At 40.2% G+C, this 18322-nt stretch overlaps 1 pseudogene across 1 annotated transcript; it reads left to right on the top strand.

Annotated features, from left to right (window-relative positions):
• Positions 1-4013: 4013 nt before the first annotated feature.
• On the top strand, positions 4014-4670 carry LOC308262836 (acyl-protein thioesterase 1-like; annotated as a pseudogene). Its single transcript has one exon. The product of its transcript is annotated as an acyl-protein thioesterase 1-like (transcript).
• The last annotated feature ends 13652 nt before the right edge of the window (positions 4671-18322 follow it).

Here is an 18322-nt window from a genome sequence, read left to right on the forward strand (position 1 = left end):
GCAAAGTCAAAAGGTATGGGCTATGTGTAGAAAATGGTAGAAAAAAAAATCTGCGATTTTTTTGGAGTCTCTGCTCCTGAGCTGCTCATGTCTGTGTTCTTCCAGGGCAATGCCACACTCCACTGGCCTTTTAGGGGAGCCTTTATCTCAATACCTTTCTCAGTTCTTTCCTTCAAGGGCCAATTGCTACATGCCTGTTCAACTGAGAAGTTAAGTCTATCTGTGGTATCCAAAGGCAGGGGCAGGGGCAAGTCTGAAAAATAATAAAATAGAAATTCTTAGTGGAAAATGTGTTTATTGCAAATAAAAATGAAAAATGCTTAAATAGGTCAAATAAGGGGTTGAATACAGACCAAGAGAAAAATCAGTTAAGAATCATCATCAAAAGACAAAAACCAGCCAAGTGTGATGGTGCACACTTGTAATCCCAGCATTTGGGAGGTGGAGACCAGAGGATCGCAGTTTATGGACAGCCTCAGCTAATTAGTAAAGCCTTTTGCAACTCAGTGAGACCCTGTTCAAAAAATAAAAAGGCTAAAAAATAGGGCTAGGGGTGTAGCTTGGAGGTACAATGCCCCTGGCTTCCATCCCCAGTACTGCAAAAAAAAAAAAAAAAAAAAGACAAAAATCAAATTATCATGTCAATAGATGCTGAAAAAGCATTTGACAAAATCCAACATCCATTTATGCTAAAAGCAGTGCAAAGAATTGGAATAGAAGCAACATACTTCAACATCATAAAGGCAATCTACAATGGACCTACAGCCAACATATTAAATGGGGATAAAACTGCAAGAATTCCCCTAAAAACAGAAACACTACAAGGATGTCCATTGTCACCACTTCTGTTTGATGTAATACTTGACACTCTAGCTAGAGTAATAAGGTAAGAAAAGGAAATCAAAGGAGACACATAGGAAAAGAAGAACTCAAACTTTCACTATTTCCAGATGACATGATACTATACTTAGAAGACCCAACAAATTCAACCAAACGGTTTATTGAACTGATCAACAAATTCATCAAGGTGCCTGGATACAAACTCAATCTTAAAAAATCAGAAACTTTTCTGTATACCAACCATAAATCTACTGAAAAAGAAATCCAGAAAACACGTCCACTCAGGATATAATAAAATAAAATACTTAGGAATAAACTTAACCAAAGAGGTAAAAGACCTCTACAAAGAAAATTGTAAAACATTTTAAAAAACTCAAAGATAAGCAGAATAAATATAATCAAAATGGCCATACTCCAAAGTGATCTACAGATTCAACACAATACCCATTAAATTACCCAGGTCATTCCTTACAGGCATAGAAAAATCAGTCCTTAAATTCATTTGGAATAACAAAATACCCAGAATGGCCAAAGTAGTTCTCAGCAACAAAAATCATTCAGGAGGAATCACAATATCTGACTTTAATCTATACTTCAAAGCCATACTAATAAAAAGAGCATGGTACTGACACAAAAACAGATACATAGACTGATGGAACAGAACAGAAGACTAAAAAACAAATCTGCACATTTATAGCCAATTGATTTTTGACAAAGGGGCCAAAAACATACACTGGAAAAAAGCCTGTTCAACAAATGGTGTTGGCAAAACTGGTTAATCATATGCAGAAAAATGGAAATAAATCCCACTTTCTCACGCTGCACAAAAGTCGATTCAAGATGGATCAAAGACTTGAAAATGAGGCCAGAGATGTTGAGGCTCCTTGAAGAGGGCATAGGTCTAACACTGCAACACATAGACACAGATAAAAACTTTCTCAACAAGACCCCAAAGGCACAAGAAATTAAAGGCAGATCAATATGTGGGATTGCATGAAAATGAAGAGCTTCTGTACAGCAAAGGAAACTATCCAGAACCTCAACCAAGAGTCAACATAATGGGAGACAATTTTTGCTACCTACTCTTCCAATAGAGGACTATTATCTAGAATATACAGAGAACTCAAGAAACTCAGCACTAAGAAAACAAATAACCCAATAAAAAATGGGCAAGTGAACTAAATAGACACTTCATGAAGGAATAAATTCAAATGGCCAATAAATGCATGAAAAAAATGCATTTATTGCATTTTAGGAGCTCTAATACATTGTTGGTTGGATTGCAGATTAGTGCAACCACTTTGTGGTACTGGGGATGGAACTCCGGGGCATTCTACCTCCGAGCTATATCCCCTAGTCCTATTTTTTATTCTTTATTTTGAAACCGGATCTCAACGAGTTGCAGAGGGCCTCACGAAGTAGTACCTGAGGCTGTCCTTGAGCCACGATACTCCTGTCTCAGCCTCCCAAATCCTGGGATTACAAGCGTGCGCCACCACACCTGGCTTTATGCAACCACTTTGGAAAACAGTATGGAGGATCCTCAGAAGAATGGAAATGAACTTACCATATGACCCAGCATGGAAACCAAACTACAAAACTAACGCAAGTGTATCAATGTTCATAGCTACACAATTCACAATTACCAAACTATGGAACCAGCCAAGATGGCCATCAACAGATGATTGGATCACAAAACTATGGGATATGTACAGAATGTAATTTTACTCAACCATAAAGAAAAACACACTTTACAGGGAAATGGATGGAACTAGAGAACATTATGCTTAGTGAGATTAGTCAGGCACAAAAAATAAAAAATCAGATGCTCTCCCTAATATGTGGAAACCAGGGAGAAAATGGTTCATAGGAGGAACTCTAGATGAAGAAGAATATACTATAGATGAGAAAATAAGGTGACCTAACTTAGGGATGGGAGGGGGAAGAGGGAAATGTATATGATATACATTAACAATCATATCAAAGTCAATTACTTAGCCAAACATGAGAAGGAGGGAGGAGGAGGAAATGAGGTGGGGATTGGGTAAGGACTAATTGGGTGATGTGTGCACGTATGCCTTCACCATCCGTACCCCATTATGATGTATGACTACAATGCACCAATAAAAGATGTTTTAAAAAAGAAATCCTCATAATCTAACTTGTTTTCTTTGTGTCTTTTGTATCACAGCTTCTGTGTAGGGATTTGTGCAACAGGCAGTGGGAGAGGTAAAATTTTAACCAAGGTCCAAATCTTCTAACTCATACTGCCATATCCCCATTTCATTCACTCCATAGCGATGGGTTTCCTCAAACAAACCTTGAATGGTCAAGAAAATAGTGTAAGTGTTGGCATTTATAAAATTATCTAATGTCATTCCATAATGACCATGATGAGAGATGACAAAAAAGAAAGATATTTTTTCTTAAAAAAGACCTCTTAAAATCTCTATCCTCAACCTTACTATCCTAAAATTTGCATTTAAATATTAAATTAACTTGATATGAATGTCATTATTTCTAATAATATAACATGTTATAAATGACATGACAATATGTTTTATTGTATATCCATTTGATTTGCACTAGTATTGAACTTCACCACTTGATCAAAATCTTTCATTTTTCTTGTCCCATGGCTTCAAAAAGTTTCATGTCCCTCTCCTAATGAAAGAAGAAGCCAGGTGTGGTGGTACATGCTTGTAATCCCAGCATTTGGAAGGCTGAGACAGGAGGATCATGGTTCCTGGACAGCCTCGGCTACTTAGTGAAGCCCTTTGCAACTTAGTGAGACCCTATTTCAAAACAAAGAATAAAAACTAGGGCTGGGGGTGTGGCTTGGAGGTAGAATGCCCCTGGGAAAAAAAAAAGAAAGAAGACAGAGTTGCATAGATATCTAGCATGTTTTGTATAGTCTCAGAGCCTCAGCCTCCTCCTAGGCTGTGTGTCTGTGGGTCCAGCGACCAGTGGAACAGAGGGGTGAGGAGCCTGCTGGGGTGAGACTCATTTATTTGAAATAAAGCCAGGACCCAAAAGGCCTGGCCTCATACTGTAGGCTTTATGGCCAGCTGGGAAGAACAGATTAGTATCTGCCACTTGGCTTTGTCTGCTGGCACCAATATATGAGTTCTGTTCCAAATAAGAACTGAAGAGGCGGCCCGCCAAGCCGGTGGATGTGCGGAAACAACACGTCTGCGCCGCTGCCCGCTGTGGTGCCCGCTGCCCGGAAGGCCACCGCCATGGTTATTTTCCTTCATGGATTGGGAGATAATGGGCATGGATGGGCAGAAGCTTTTGCAGGCCACTTAAGCCTGTTACATTAAATAAAAACATGGCCATGCCTTCTTGGTTTGATATTACTGGGCTCTCACCCGATTCTCAGGAAGATGAACCTGGAATTAAACAGGCTGCAGAAAATGTAGAAGCTTCCATAGATCAAGAGGTGAAGAATGGCATTCCTTCTAACGGAACTATTTTGGGAGGATTTTCTCAGGGAGGAGCCCTGTCTTTATACACCATCTTATCTCACCATGCAACAAAACCTGGCAGGCATCAATGCGCTCAGCTGCTGGCTTCTACTTCGGGCCTCATTCCCACAGGGTCCTATCAGTGGTGTTAATAGAGGTATTTCTATTCTCCAGTGCCATGGAGATTGTGGCCCATTAGTTCCTCTAATGTTTGGTTCGCTTACTGTTGAAAACCTAAAAACATTGGTAAATCCAGCCAATGTAGCCTTCAAATTTTATGAAGGCATGATGCATAGTTCTTGTCAACAAGAAATGATGGATGTCAAGCAATTCATTGATAAAGTCCTACCTCCAATTGACTGATGTCCCTCAGAGGCCTGTGTGGACACACACCAGCATCACTGCAGTAGAGATCTTCTCCATGCCCCATCCAGAAACTTCCCATGTTTGCAGTGTTAACATGTTTTGCAAAAACACCAAAGATACAGACTAAATGGCTCCTGATAGGAAGTTTATGATCTTCAAGTTTCTATACATATATTTGTATATGATCTAGAATATATTACTATTAAAGTGGGTGAAGCAGCTCACTTCTTTTTCTCAAATGTAATTCAGTAAAATAATAAAATATTGCAACCAGATTTTTTATTACATCCTTTGAAAGTTACTAGTATGCTTAATGAAAATGTGTTCAAAATAAAGCAAGCAGTTAAGGTATAAACAGTTACATATGCTGTGGCTTTTTTGTGGATTTCTCAGTCACCATGCACTATCTGCGTTTTTATACATGTATTCATCAATACATGACTGTAATACATGAGGATTAGACAATATTACACTATTCCTGATAATAGGGAGACTGCTCTTAAGTGTTAATAAAGAATACTATAGCTCTCTTCAGTTAATAGCTCTTTATCTTGGGAACCAGGCTGTTCTTTTTCCTGATATTATTTCTATTTAATATTCTTTTCTCCTTTCAAGAAAAAAAATTCTTTCTTTTTTGATTTTCTTTTATAGCAGACCAAATATTGCCTCCCTGCTATAGACATCTACTGTAGTACATGCTGTAATTTAATATTTTGAATCACAGACACATGGCATTTAAAACCTATGCATACTTTAAAAGAAACAAATTGTTACTTAAACTTCCTTCACTGTGTATTTCAAATACTATTACCTTAGTCCAAATTTAGGTCTATGTAGTTATTAGAGTCTTCAATTCAGGTAATATTAGTGATTCTGTGATTTTATTTTTCTGTAAGCAACTGAAATCATTAGATCATGTTCTGGTATGTTCTGAAATGTTTGATTTTAAAAGCTAATTTCTAAAAGAATTTGGTCTCTGAGCCAGGCGTGGGGGCGCATGCTTGTAATCCCAGTGCTTGGGAGGCTGAGACAGGAGGATCGCACAGGTTCAAAGCCAGCCTCTGCTACTGAGTGAGGCTCTCAGCAACTCAGTGAGACCCTCTTTCCAAATAAAATATAAAATAGGTCTGGGAGTATAGCCCGGAGGTAGAAAAGCCCCTGGGTTCCACCCCCAGTACCACCAATAAATAAATAAATAAAATAATTTGGTCTCTAATAAAAATATCCTTTAAGAAATAAATGAAATGACCTAAGCATGTTGTCCCAATCAGCTATTAAGCCAAAATCTGTTTGTTGTCCAGGATTTCAGAGGGATGCATGTCCTATTCGACCACTGCCAACCGTCACCACTATGGCTGTGGTAGCTGCCATCTTCCTCCCTCTTCAATATTTTTTTAATAAAAGTAAACAGTATGTGTCTTTTGCAGAAGTTGGTGGCCAGAGTACTTAGAATAATGGGTTTTGTCTCTGTCAAGAGTGGAGGTCCACAGCTTCACCACAGAGAGTGGGTTCTGCTGTTTCTAGTGTACCCCAACCCCCTTCATGGGGCAGAGGAGCACTGCAGCCAGAAGCACCTTTGCCTCCAGGGAGGCGCAGTGCGGCATGCTGGCTGACCCAGATATGCAGGGCTCCCTCTGATGCACCCCAAACCTTTTTTTGCATGGTATATTGTCCAGAGTTCCTGGGCATGTGAGGCAGGTACAGTTTACTTTCGGGGAGATTTTCTCAAAAGTTCAGGGTGGATTAGATTGAATTTTTCAGCTTCTCCCAAATACTAGCCACCACCACTGCCATCTTGGTTCCCCTCCCGAGCATTTTTCTTACATAGTATGTTGTCCAGAACTCCTGAGCATGTGGGGCAGAAGCAGTCCATTTTCGGGAAATTTTCTTCAACAGTTCAAGGCAGATTGAATTGGATCTGTCTGCCTCTCCCAAATACTGGCCACTGCCGCCATCTTGATCCATCTCTCTTATATTTTAGGTAGGAATTCATGGCTGGAAGTGTTTTTGTATATTGTCCCAATCAAATATTAAACCAAAATCTGTTGTCAGGGGTTTCTCAGAGGAATACATGCCCTATTTGGCTAATGCCAACTGTCACCACTGCATCCACAGCTGCCGCCATCTTCCACACCTCTCCTAGATAGTAAATTTAAAAAAATATAAATCTACATATGTTTGTGTGTGTATAAGAATGTAAAAAAATTAATGACAATCTTAAGAATATAAAAGGAAAAAAATAAAATAATTTGGTCTCTAATAAAAATATCCTTTAAGAAATAAATGAAGTGACCTACGCATGGGGGCACATGCCTATAATCTCAGTACTTAAGAAGCCTGAGACAGAAGGGTCACAATTCAAGACCAGCCTTAGACACTTAGACTCTCAGAAATCTAGCAAGATCCTGTTTCAAAACAAAAAATAACAGGGCATGGTGATGCACGCTTGTAAATCCAGCATTTGGGAGGCTGAGACAGGAGGATCAATTTCGTGGACAGCCTCAGCTACTTAGGCTTTTTGCAACTCAGTGAGACCCTGTTTCAAAATAAAGAATAAAAAAGAGGGCTAAGGGGCGTAGCTCGAAGGGAGAATGCCCCTAGCTTCCATCCCCAGGACCACAATAAAAAATAAAAAAGGGCTGGGGGTGTAGCTTGGAGGTAGAACATTACTTGATTCATTCCCCAGTACTACCTCTCCCCCTACACACACACTAAATAAAAAGATTGGGTCCCCTTGTAACATAGAATTCATTTTTACTTTTTCTGTACATATGTTTAAAACCAACTATAGTAGAATCTAAGCAATTCATTAGAAAAAAATTCTTTTATCTGCCAATGAACTTGTTTGAAATTTCAAGTTAGTCAAATGACTTTTTTTTTTTTTTTTTGGTGGTACTGGGGTTCCTGGAAACCCTTCTACCTCTGGGCTACACTCCCAGACCTATTTTTATATTTTTTATTTGGAAATTTGGAAACAGGGTCTCTTAAGCCAGCGCGGCTGGCTTCGAAACTGCGCGATCCTCCTGTCTCCACCTCCCAAGCCCGGGGTTACACGTGCACCACCATGCCCGGCAAATGACCTGTTTTGGGCGGGAAGGATTGCACGTTCTACCTCCAGGCTTCACCATCAGCCCAATTTTATTTTGAAACAGACTGTCCTTGAACTTGTGATCTTCCACTCTCATCCTCCCAAGTACTGGAAATAGGTGTGCACCACCATGCTTGGCTTAGCCAAATGTTTTTTTTTTCTTTTTTAACTAGTCTTTTGTGCAGACAATAAAATAGCCATCATTTGAGTTTCATTAGTCAAAATTTCTAGGTTACTGGTAAAAATTATTTGAAAATAAGTTTATAAGAAATAAAAGCTAATCAAAATGTTCTATATATAGTACAGTTTCCAAACAATGTAACAAGAATGTATGCTTAATATTTCTGAACTATGTTAATTTTTCTGCTGTATTCCAACTGACCAAAACAATATTAGAGTGCATCTTTATAATGGGTGTGATAATGGAAATAACTTAGTAATATACTATATAGGATATTAATAATGAAACCATATGCTTATGTGTCTGGATTTGAAAATTTTAAACAATCACTAAATCATTTTGCTTTATCTTGAACACACACTTATTTTGGTTATAAAAATCAGTAAACAATTCATGACAAGAAATATTCTGTTGAAATATTCTGTTGTAACATGGAAAAATATGTTTTTCAGTTTCTAATGTGAAATAAAATTTAATTCTGAAAAAGAAAAGAACTGAAGAGGCACTGTTCCTAGAGGACCTCAGGAAGTACAAGTATCTCTGTGTTGATAGCTGTAACACAGAACAATAGAGAAGCATTATCTTATACTGTGCACAGAACACAATATGGCCCTGGTGCCATGGCCTCAGTTAGGGAAGAAGAGGCAAGGGCCAGTAGTCAGGGTAGTGCTCAGGGCAAGGCCAGCAGTGCCCAGGGGCAGGCAGCGATATTCAGGGATAGGCAGCAGTGGCTTAAAGGAGGTAGTGGTTCCTAGGGGCAGACAGTAGTGTCCTGGGGAGGGCAGCAGAGTCCTGGGGCAGGCAGCAGTGTCCTGGATCAGACAGTGATGTCCAGTGGCAGGAGGCAGTGCCTTGGAGCAGGCAGCAGTACCATAAAGAAGAAAGTTGTAGCCAGGTGTGGTGGTACATGGCTGTAATCTCAGCAACTTGGGAGGCTGTGAGGCAGGAGCATCACAAACTCAAGCCCAGCCTGAACAACTTAGCAAAACCCTATCTTGATGAAATTAAAAGGGCCAGGGGTGTAGCTCAGTGGCAGAGTGTTTGCCTAGTATGCGTGACACTCTGGGTTCAATCCCCAGCATCACCAAATTGGGGGGGGGGGAACTAAGGCGAATGTTGCACAGGAACAGGCAGCATGCCCAGGGGCAGGAACAGTGTCCAGAGACAGGTAGTGGTATCTGGAGTCAGGCAGCAATCCAGGGGCAGAGTTTATGCCCTGGATAAGGGAGTGGCCCCCAAGGCTAAACAGCAGTGCCAGGGGGCAGACAACAACACCCAGGGGTGACATTGATGTCTAGTTGCCGGAAGCAGTGTCTTGAAAAAGAAGGTGGTGCCCAGGGGCCGGCAATGGGCCAAGGCACGGCAGAGGTGTCCAGGGCTGAGCATCAGGATCCAGGGTAGGTGGCAATATCCAGGGCTGTATATCAGTACCCTGAAAAAGAAAGCGGTGCCCCAGGGCAGGCAGTGGTCTATGGGACAGGCAGCTATGTCCAGGGGCAGACAGTGGTGCCCAGGAACAGGCAACGGTGCCCTGAAAAAGGAGGTGGTTCTCTGCCACCTGACTACTCTTACAAAACAATCTCCACTCACTATACATAGCTAATATATAGCATGTTATTTTGGTGGGGGTTTTCTTGCGGTACTAGAGATACTGCCGTGCTACACCCCCAGTCCTTTTTATTTTTTGAAACAGGGTCTCACTGAGTTGCAAAGGGCCTCACTAAATAGCTGAGGCTGTCCACAAACCACAATCCTCCAGTCTCCACCTCCCAAATGCTGGAATTACAAGCATGTGCCACCATGCCCAGCCTACAGAAATGTTTTGAGAAGTGAACAGAGAATGGGACATTTAACCAAAGAAATTTGGGGAAACAACGGTAAGGAGTAGATAGGAAATGGTTAGTGGGCAAGTTTAAAGCAATAGACTACATATAATGAGAAATTGTGGAGAGAGGATGGCAGCATTATCTTTTTGAAGAAAATCCAAAACTCACAGTTCAAGGTTGATTTACTTTGTGATGCAATAAAATGCAAGTCCAACGCCAGTTTGTTATTCTTGTGTCCTCTGTCCATGAGGTCAGACATAGGTCCAGACGGGAAGAGCTATTGACAGAGAACCTCACAAGACATAGGAGGGTTCAGGGTGACCAAGAGTGGTGGGGTGTAGGCCTCTTATATTTCATCAGCACTCCCTTCCTTCCTGTGAACGGTTGATACTATGAAAAGCCATGTGAGTGCCACTTCTTACCAGCTCCTCTCCATCCTCAGGTTGCCCTGAGTTCCATCCATGAGTAGAAATCAACCTGCATGAATCTACAAGCCTCAAGCCCACCCCTGCTCTGTCACCCTCTAAAGGACAGCCATAACCCCATAACCCCAGTGAGGAGTCTGTTTTCTGTCTCTGTCTGCCTGCCTGTCTCTCTCGTGTCTGTCTGTCTGTCTGTCTGTCTGTCTGTCTCTCTCTCTCTCTCTCTCTCTCTGTTTCTCTCTCTCTCTCTCTCTGTCTCTCTCTCTCTCTCTCTCACACACACACACACACACACACACACACACACACACACACACCACATGCTCTCCATTGAAAGACCAGACTGTTTTGAAACAGGTAAAACCAAGGAGCCTGCTACTCTGGAAATAAGGCCATAACCTTGGTGGCTGTCAGACTGAATTTTTCACAACTATTTCATTTGCTTATTTTTTTCCCTTAATAACTACTTAAATAAGTACAGTTTAAAACTCATGCCATTCCAACATTTTTTTCTTCTTTCTTTTTTTGTGGTACTGGGGATTGAACCTAGAGGCATTCTACCGCTCAGCTACTCACACCCCCAAGCCAATTTTACTTTTTATATTGAAACAGGGTCTTGTTAATTTGCTGAGGCTGGTCTTGAACCTGTGATTCTCTAGGCTCAGCCTCCCAAGTACTGGGATTACAAGCATGCACAACCATGCCTGGCTTTAACTTTTCCCATTCAGATAAACTCATAAACCATGGAAAAAGGCTCCTGCAAGTTGTAGCAGCCACACCTTACCTGATGCTCCAGCTGCCATGGGACCTGCTTTAGGTGTTGCCAATGGCAGTGGCCAGGGTTTAGCTCTATGCCATACACAGGGGAGGTGACAATGACATCGTCAAAGAAGCCATGTGTGTGAAGGAGAAGGAAGGGGAGGAGGGGGATGATGATGAAGGCCATGGTCCAAGAGTGAGGAAAAATGGATCAACTGGGCCCAGTATGTCCTCGAGGATGGTCTTCCCATGAACTGAGCCTTCATCATGGGAAGGCAAACACTGGATCAAGATAGCCTCACAGACTGGAAAGCCCTCCTGGAGCTGTGTGTCGGGAAGGGGTTGAGCTCAGGGACCAGTTTTGGAGCACAATCCTGCACTCCGCCCTGCACTGGCTGTATTCTGGGCTTCTTTGAATCTCCAATACCTCCTAAAGTTCGGGCACATAGTATCTGCTTTAGAAACGTCTGACAAATGAGTAAAGCATGTTTTTTATTTTATATTTTCCATGGAGAAAACTTCATATTGCCCCTAGTTATTTTGTTGTTAGTTTTGTTTTGTTGGCACTGGAGATTGAACCCAGGGGCATGCTACAACTGAGCTATATCCCCAGCCTTTTTTATTTTGTATTTTGAGATAGAAACTCACTAAATTGATAAAGTTGGCCTTGAACTTGCCCTCCTCCTGCCTCAGCCTCCTGGGTAGTTGAGATTATAGGTGTGCACGATGGTGCCCAACCCAGCTCTTTTTAAATACCAAATTAAAGCTTCTATACAAAGGGAGTTCACTCTCTCCTTGAGAGAGAATATTTCTACTTCTTTTCTACATCTGAAAACAGAGGATTTTTCACCTGCTGACAAAAAGCTCCTGCCTGGGTCAGAAGGAAGGCAATCTGCACAGCCCTGAGTACCAATCAGAAAGACAAAGTAAAATAACACCAGAACAGTCTCAAAGTCATACAGCACTCAGCCCAAGTTTTCCTCCTGGACTATATTTGGCAGAATGGACATCAGCCCTCTTTCACCAGATATAGCACCCTTTCATGGGGCTGTGGGGTCTGGTGCTCACAGACCTCTAGGCACTTCATTCTTTCTGAGTTCTGCCTCACAGAACTCGGACTCTGTGAGCACAATGTGACTCCTCCATTGTTCTGCTGCCAAAGCAGTCTCAGCTGCTATTTGTATGGTTGTCTCATGCAATTGCTCGGAATAAATTGTATTTTCCAGAAATAGCCACAGAAATGTTTGCAGATATGCATACTCCTTCAGGACCTTGAAGATTCCATTGTCAAAAGGTCAAGTCTAAATCCTCTCTATTAGAATATGGTGAGCCTTTCCAATTACCTCTGTGGATAGAATTTTGTGGAGAGGCTGGGCGTGGTGGCCCACGCCTGTAATCCCCAAGTTTGGGAGGTGGAGACAGGAGGATTGCTCAGGTTCTAAGCCAGCTGTGCTGGCTTAAGAGACACTGTTTCCAAATTAAAAAGTATAAAAATAGGTCTAGGAGTGTAGCCCGGAGGTAGAAGGGTTTCCAGGAACCCCCAGTACCACCAAAAAAAAAAAAGAAGAAGAAGAATTTCGTGGAGAGGATGCTACAGGACTCATGAGGCTAGGTCATAAAAAGAAACAAGCTTTCTGCCTTGCTCTCTCTCTTTTTCCTTTGGCACATATGTCTTGGGACCCCTGAGCCCATATGTAAGACGTCCAGCTATTTCTGAAGACTTCATGTTGCATAGATCACATAGAGACCCGCTTTCCCTGGAGCCTCACAGTCCAGTCGCCAGCTATTTGAATCCTTCCGGAATCAGCAGCCAGACACGCAAGAAGAGGGCTTTTAACTGGCTTTATTCCCAGTCTTTGAGCTGTCCTGGCTGATACCAAGTGTATCAAAGGTGCTGTCTCCATCAAGCCCAGCCAATATTGGAGATTTGTGACCAAAAATAAGTGTTGCTGTTTCACACTACTAATTTTTGCAGTAATCTGCTACATGGCAGTAGTAGTAGAAGTTCTCTCTTAAGGTACCATTAGGGTCTTGCCTTGCTTCTTGAGAGACTCTGGCTTCTCTTCTGCAGCAGTTGCTGAACAGAATTAGAGGATGGCTACTGCTCCTACCAATATCAAAATTCCCTTACCAAGCCAGGTATGGTGGCACATGTTTGCAATCGTAATACTTGGGAGGCTGAGACAAAAAGTTTGCAGGTTGGAGGCCATCTTCAACAACTTAGTGAGGCCCTCAGCAACTTAGTTAAACCCTGTTTCAAAATTAAATAGGCTAGATGTATAGCTCAGAGGTAGAATGCCCCTGGGTTCTACCATTTACCAAACCATACACATACCAAAAAACACAAAACATGTAGATATTTAATTCACAATTCAATGCCTTATAGCTTCTTATACTAACCTGATGGTTAGACTTTCTAAGACTCTAGTTTTCTATGGCTACTCTGCTTACAAAATTTAATAAAATTTTCCCCTGTGACTATGTTGGGAGAAATCAATTTAAGTGACAAATTGAAGTGATGCTATCAAAATATGCTTCACCATCATTGTTGCAGATGAAGATGGAGCATCTCAACTCTGTCCCCCCAGGTTAAATTGCTTCCCCCACCTAAAATATTACGTAAGAGTCAAAAGAACATCTGGTTGGCTCTAATGTCTTGCCTCTCTGAGGCTTTTTGAATGGAAAAGCATGTAAGAGTTGTGGAAGTGCTGTAACTCACACACAGCACCACTAGTAAGAGTATTAAATAGCTTAGAGCTGAACATAGCTCTGTTCCAGGCCAGTAGATGCTAACTTCCTTCAAGGTTGACATTGATCAAGAGCATGTCCAACCATAATTTGGGAGGTATGAATCCAACCATCACCTCCGTTTTGTCCCCAGGGGTATTAAATGATGGATCTTCAAATATCTGGCTGAAAATCTTGTCTATCACATTTCCTGTTCTCTCAGTTTAATGACCTAACTTATTGATGAAGCAGAAACTTTAATTATATGATTTGTTTCTACCTCATCTAGATCCTCACAGTGGCTTCCACTCTTAGTTCTCAGGAACCATTCTTTGTTTTTAATGCTGTTTTATTATTTTTATTCTTGGTATAATCAAGATCCAAATAGAAATTTAGCCTATGTGGAATTTGACTTCTCTATATTAGGATTAAGGGAAACTAAGAAAGGAGAAAATATATAGTCAAGGTGAATTATTTATTTGAGTTTGAATTGAAAATTATCACTATTGGCTTTACTTAATAGCTTGACTTTTAGTGACAATAATCAGAAAATGACTAATCTGGAGCCCCAGGTCTGATTTTGGTTTTTTACCGCTCTGTTACTTTAGCGCCATCTAGAGACATATATGGTTTATTGCAGGAGGAAGTAGAAAAAGGAAAAGAGAAAACCTTCCAAACCTCAGTTAAAAATAGAGAGCTCTTAACTTGCTAGTTTGGGCCTCCCTGTCTCCAGAAAGATAGTTCAGTTTTATTTATTTATTTATTTATTTATTTATTTATTTATTTATTTATTTATTTATTTATTTTATGGTACTGGGGTTTCTGGAAGCCCTTCTACCTCCGGGCTACACTCCCAGACCTATTTTTTTAATATTTTTTTTATTTGGAAACAGTGTCTCTTAAGCCAGTGTGGCTGTCTTCAAACCTGCATGATCCTCCTGTCTCCGCCTCCCAAGAGCAGGGATTACAAGCGTGTGCCACCATGCCCGGCAATAGTTCAGTTTTAAATGTCTAATCATAGCTAATTATGGTGGTACACACCTGTAATCCTAGTATGTGGAGCTGAGACAGAGGATCACAGGTTCGAGGACAGCTTCAGCAACTAGTAAGACTCTCATTAACCTAGATCCACCCAGCTTCAATTCCCAGCAAAACACACACACACACACACACACACACACACACACACACACACACACGGTGTAATTCATAAATTGATGCTATTATTATCATCGTTTTACAGATGGAGAAACTGATGCACAGCAAGCGGTAGAACTGTAATTTTAATATAATGAGTTTAATTCTATAGTATATATGTGTTAATGGCATATAAAACTTTCCATTTAGCTTCTATGTTCTATCAAAATGAATGCCACTAAGAGGAAATAAAACACTCAGAAAAGGTGATTGATTATAAGAAACATATTAATGCTTTGAAGAAAATCATGTTTCCTGGGTTGAATAGTCCCTGAATACTGAGAGAATATAGAGAGGATTGTTAAATGTGTCTGTGAGTTTAAGGCATTATAGAGGAGAAGGGGTTTCCCCACAAAGACCATGACATCCAGTGCAGGCATCTTTTTAAGTATCTAGATGTAAGTGCTGATCCCTAAGCCCCAATATGGGTTCATTAAGAATAAGCAGTATCGATCATGCCTTATTTTCTAACGAGCTGTTGTATAACTGAATTTCAACAAGGCCTTTTAGCATAATCTTGTGGACATGATAAAGAAATATGCCTGCATGCAAAATAAATCCAAGCTGATATGACCATACCTTGTTCTGATTATTGTCAATCTGGAGAATTTGAGTGGCAAAAACCATGAATTCAATTCTTTGTCAGTATTTTATTCACTATTTAGATGAAAATCTTGTCTCAGCCAATACAATGTACGAATTATAAGTAGAGAGGTACAGACAAAATATTGAATGACTCAATTGGAGGATCCCAAAACCATTTAACAGTATGGACCACTGGACTGAGTGAGAGGCAACTGAATAGGAATGTGTATGAGGCCCCACATCCCAAAATACTCGTCATCTTCTCTCAGGCTGAGTGACTGGGACAGACTGAAAGAGGCTGTTTAGAGTAGCAATATCAAGAAAAATATGTGAACTGATATGTAATTTAACATTTTCAATAACCACAATTTAGTATGTATAAAAACCCCAATAAACAAAAAACCTTAGGTAAATTTTAACGTTTTAATACTCTATTTTATTTTGCCAAATATTTTCAGGTACTATTTTAATATGTAATCTATATAAAAAGTTGAGATAGCTTACATTCCTTTTTACACTAAGTCTTCAAAATCCAGTTTGTATTTTATACCTTATAGCACCTCTCAGTTCAAGTGCTCAATAGCCACATGTGGCTACTGTGTGGGGCTGCAGCTTTACAGAATTTTCACTGATGCTCAGCTCAATTTCTTTAAGGGAAAAAGGGGAAAAGTAAGATCCAGGAGTCTCAGCCTCTCTCTTTCTCCCCCTCCCCCTCTCACCACAAAAATACAGGGCCCATTGCCTGGGACCTGTATCCAAACCAAGCCTTGTTCACAAATGCTGGGACAATTTCAGTGACTGAAATACTAGAATTTTAAAAAGTGAACACTGGGCTTTTCTTCTCTTGATTATTTTCTACAATCCTTGGGTATTGTTTAAAGTCATCACTTGAGCTGGTAGTAGCCTATCTTTCTTCAAGGAATTGAATAAAATTCTTTTTTAAATTTTCATTTCCAGTAACATCCAATCCAAATTTTGTATTAGGTTTTAAGTTTCCATATCCTGTTCTTTTTTCCAAAAACCATTTTCTGACCACTAGCCTCCATTCAGTTCAGAAATCTAGTAACCCTGCCAGTACTGAATGCAGCTGAAGAGCAGCAAGCAAACATAAGTGGATAAATAAAATGTCTGAATAGCCAAAATAGATGCTAAAAATTATTCACGGGTTCAAGTTAAAAATATCACCCTCTGTTATCATCATTTCCCAGATGAGAAAACAGGTTCAGAGAGGTTAACTGGTTTCCCCAGTGTCACAGAGATTACGTCTGATTCCAGGCTAAGCATTTTTCTGCCTGAAAAGACATTTTTTTCCTTGCAAGACCTGAGGACACTCTTACCTGTCCTCTCACCATTGTCACTGAGCATCCTTCTTCAGTGATGTTTCTCTACTTCTGAATTCATCATAGTTGAGTATGTTCTCTGGAGTCGGTTCAAATTCTGTTGGCATCATTTATAAATTGTAGGATATAATTCAAATTCCCCATTCATAAGTTGGGGAAAATAAAGATCCCTCATCCATATAAGAGAGCTTATCCACATAATGGATAACACAGCTCACAGTAGGTCTCGATAAATATTTTTTACTTAAAGGAGAATAAATTTTCACTGCTGTTCACTTGCACTGTTATACACAAAAGCCTCTGCCTTGAAGGCATCTACAGTGACTACCAGAACCTGCTAGGCCTAAGGACCCTCTCTGCAACACTCCTTCAAACAGATATCTTTAGTATACCTGAGAGGGTCTTGCTACCTTAGGAACCACTGTTCCATCTATCTTTGGAGAACACTAACTTCCATAAAGGCAACTGTACCCTATTACCAAGAAAAAGAAAAACAATACAATACAAAACAAAAAAACTTTGGAGCTTTGGAGCCTGGTTTTTGTGACCCACCCATTGTACTTTACAAGAAAGTGAGCTTCAACTTTGCAAATTATTTTAAATGAACTGAAGCTCAAAGTCCAATGAAAGGAAATTTTTTAAACTCTTAATTCATAGCAGTCTAGACCATGGATTAAAAGGAATGACAATGCCCATTAACATTTTTCTTTGTAGGAAGAATCTTTCTAGCCAAGAATAGGAACTAGCTTAATGTCTTGACTGACTCTTGCAGAATTTTGTAAAAATGGAGATTAGTAAGTATAAAAATGACCAAAAGTTCTCCTGGACTAAGATATATTAGGGGAAATGTTGTTGATCATTTCTAAGAAATGTTTAACTACAGGCAGTTCAAAATGTTAGGAGTCTTAAATGTGTAAAAAACCCACTCAACTTGCATAATATTTATGTGGTTTCAATTGATTTGAAGATAGCTTTAAACAGTAGCATTGGCTGCTGAGTAGCCAAAAGCAGGGATACTCTAGAACTATACTGACAGTTGGAAGACAGCTCCATACACCTTACAGCTGCCGATGTTCAGTAGCATTGAAACATTTACTAGCAGAGGAGAGATCCAAATTACATGGAAAGTAGAATGTGATGTGACTTTATAAAGTGAAAAAGTGGAGGAGGTCCAAAAAAATGTATTCAAGTCACTCATCATTTGAATTGTGTGCTATCAGAAGAAGTAAGCGTATGCCAAGCATGGTGGTGCACGCTTGTAATCCCAGCATTTAGGAGGCTGAGACAGGAGAATTCGGGTTTGTGAACAGCCTCAGCTACTTAGTGAAGTCCTTTGCAACTCAGTGAGATCCTGTTTCAAAATAAATAATAAAAAAATAAGGCTGGGAGTGTAGCTTGGAGATAGAATGCCCCTGGGTTCCATCCTCAGTACTGAAAATAAAAAGGAAGTAAGTGTAATTTGCAACTATTTTTTAAATTTGTTTTCTAGAGACAGTGGTGATCTAGTTGCTAAAATAAGCCAAA

The sequence above is a fragment of the Muscardinus avellanarius genome (assembly GCF_963383645.1).
Source record: "Muscardinus avellanarius genome assembly, chromosome: 5".
In the NCBI taxonomy this organism is placed as follows: domain Eukaryota; kingdom Metazoa; phylum Chordata; class Mammalia; order Rodentia; family Gliridae; genus Muscardinus; species Muscardinus avellanarius.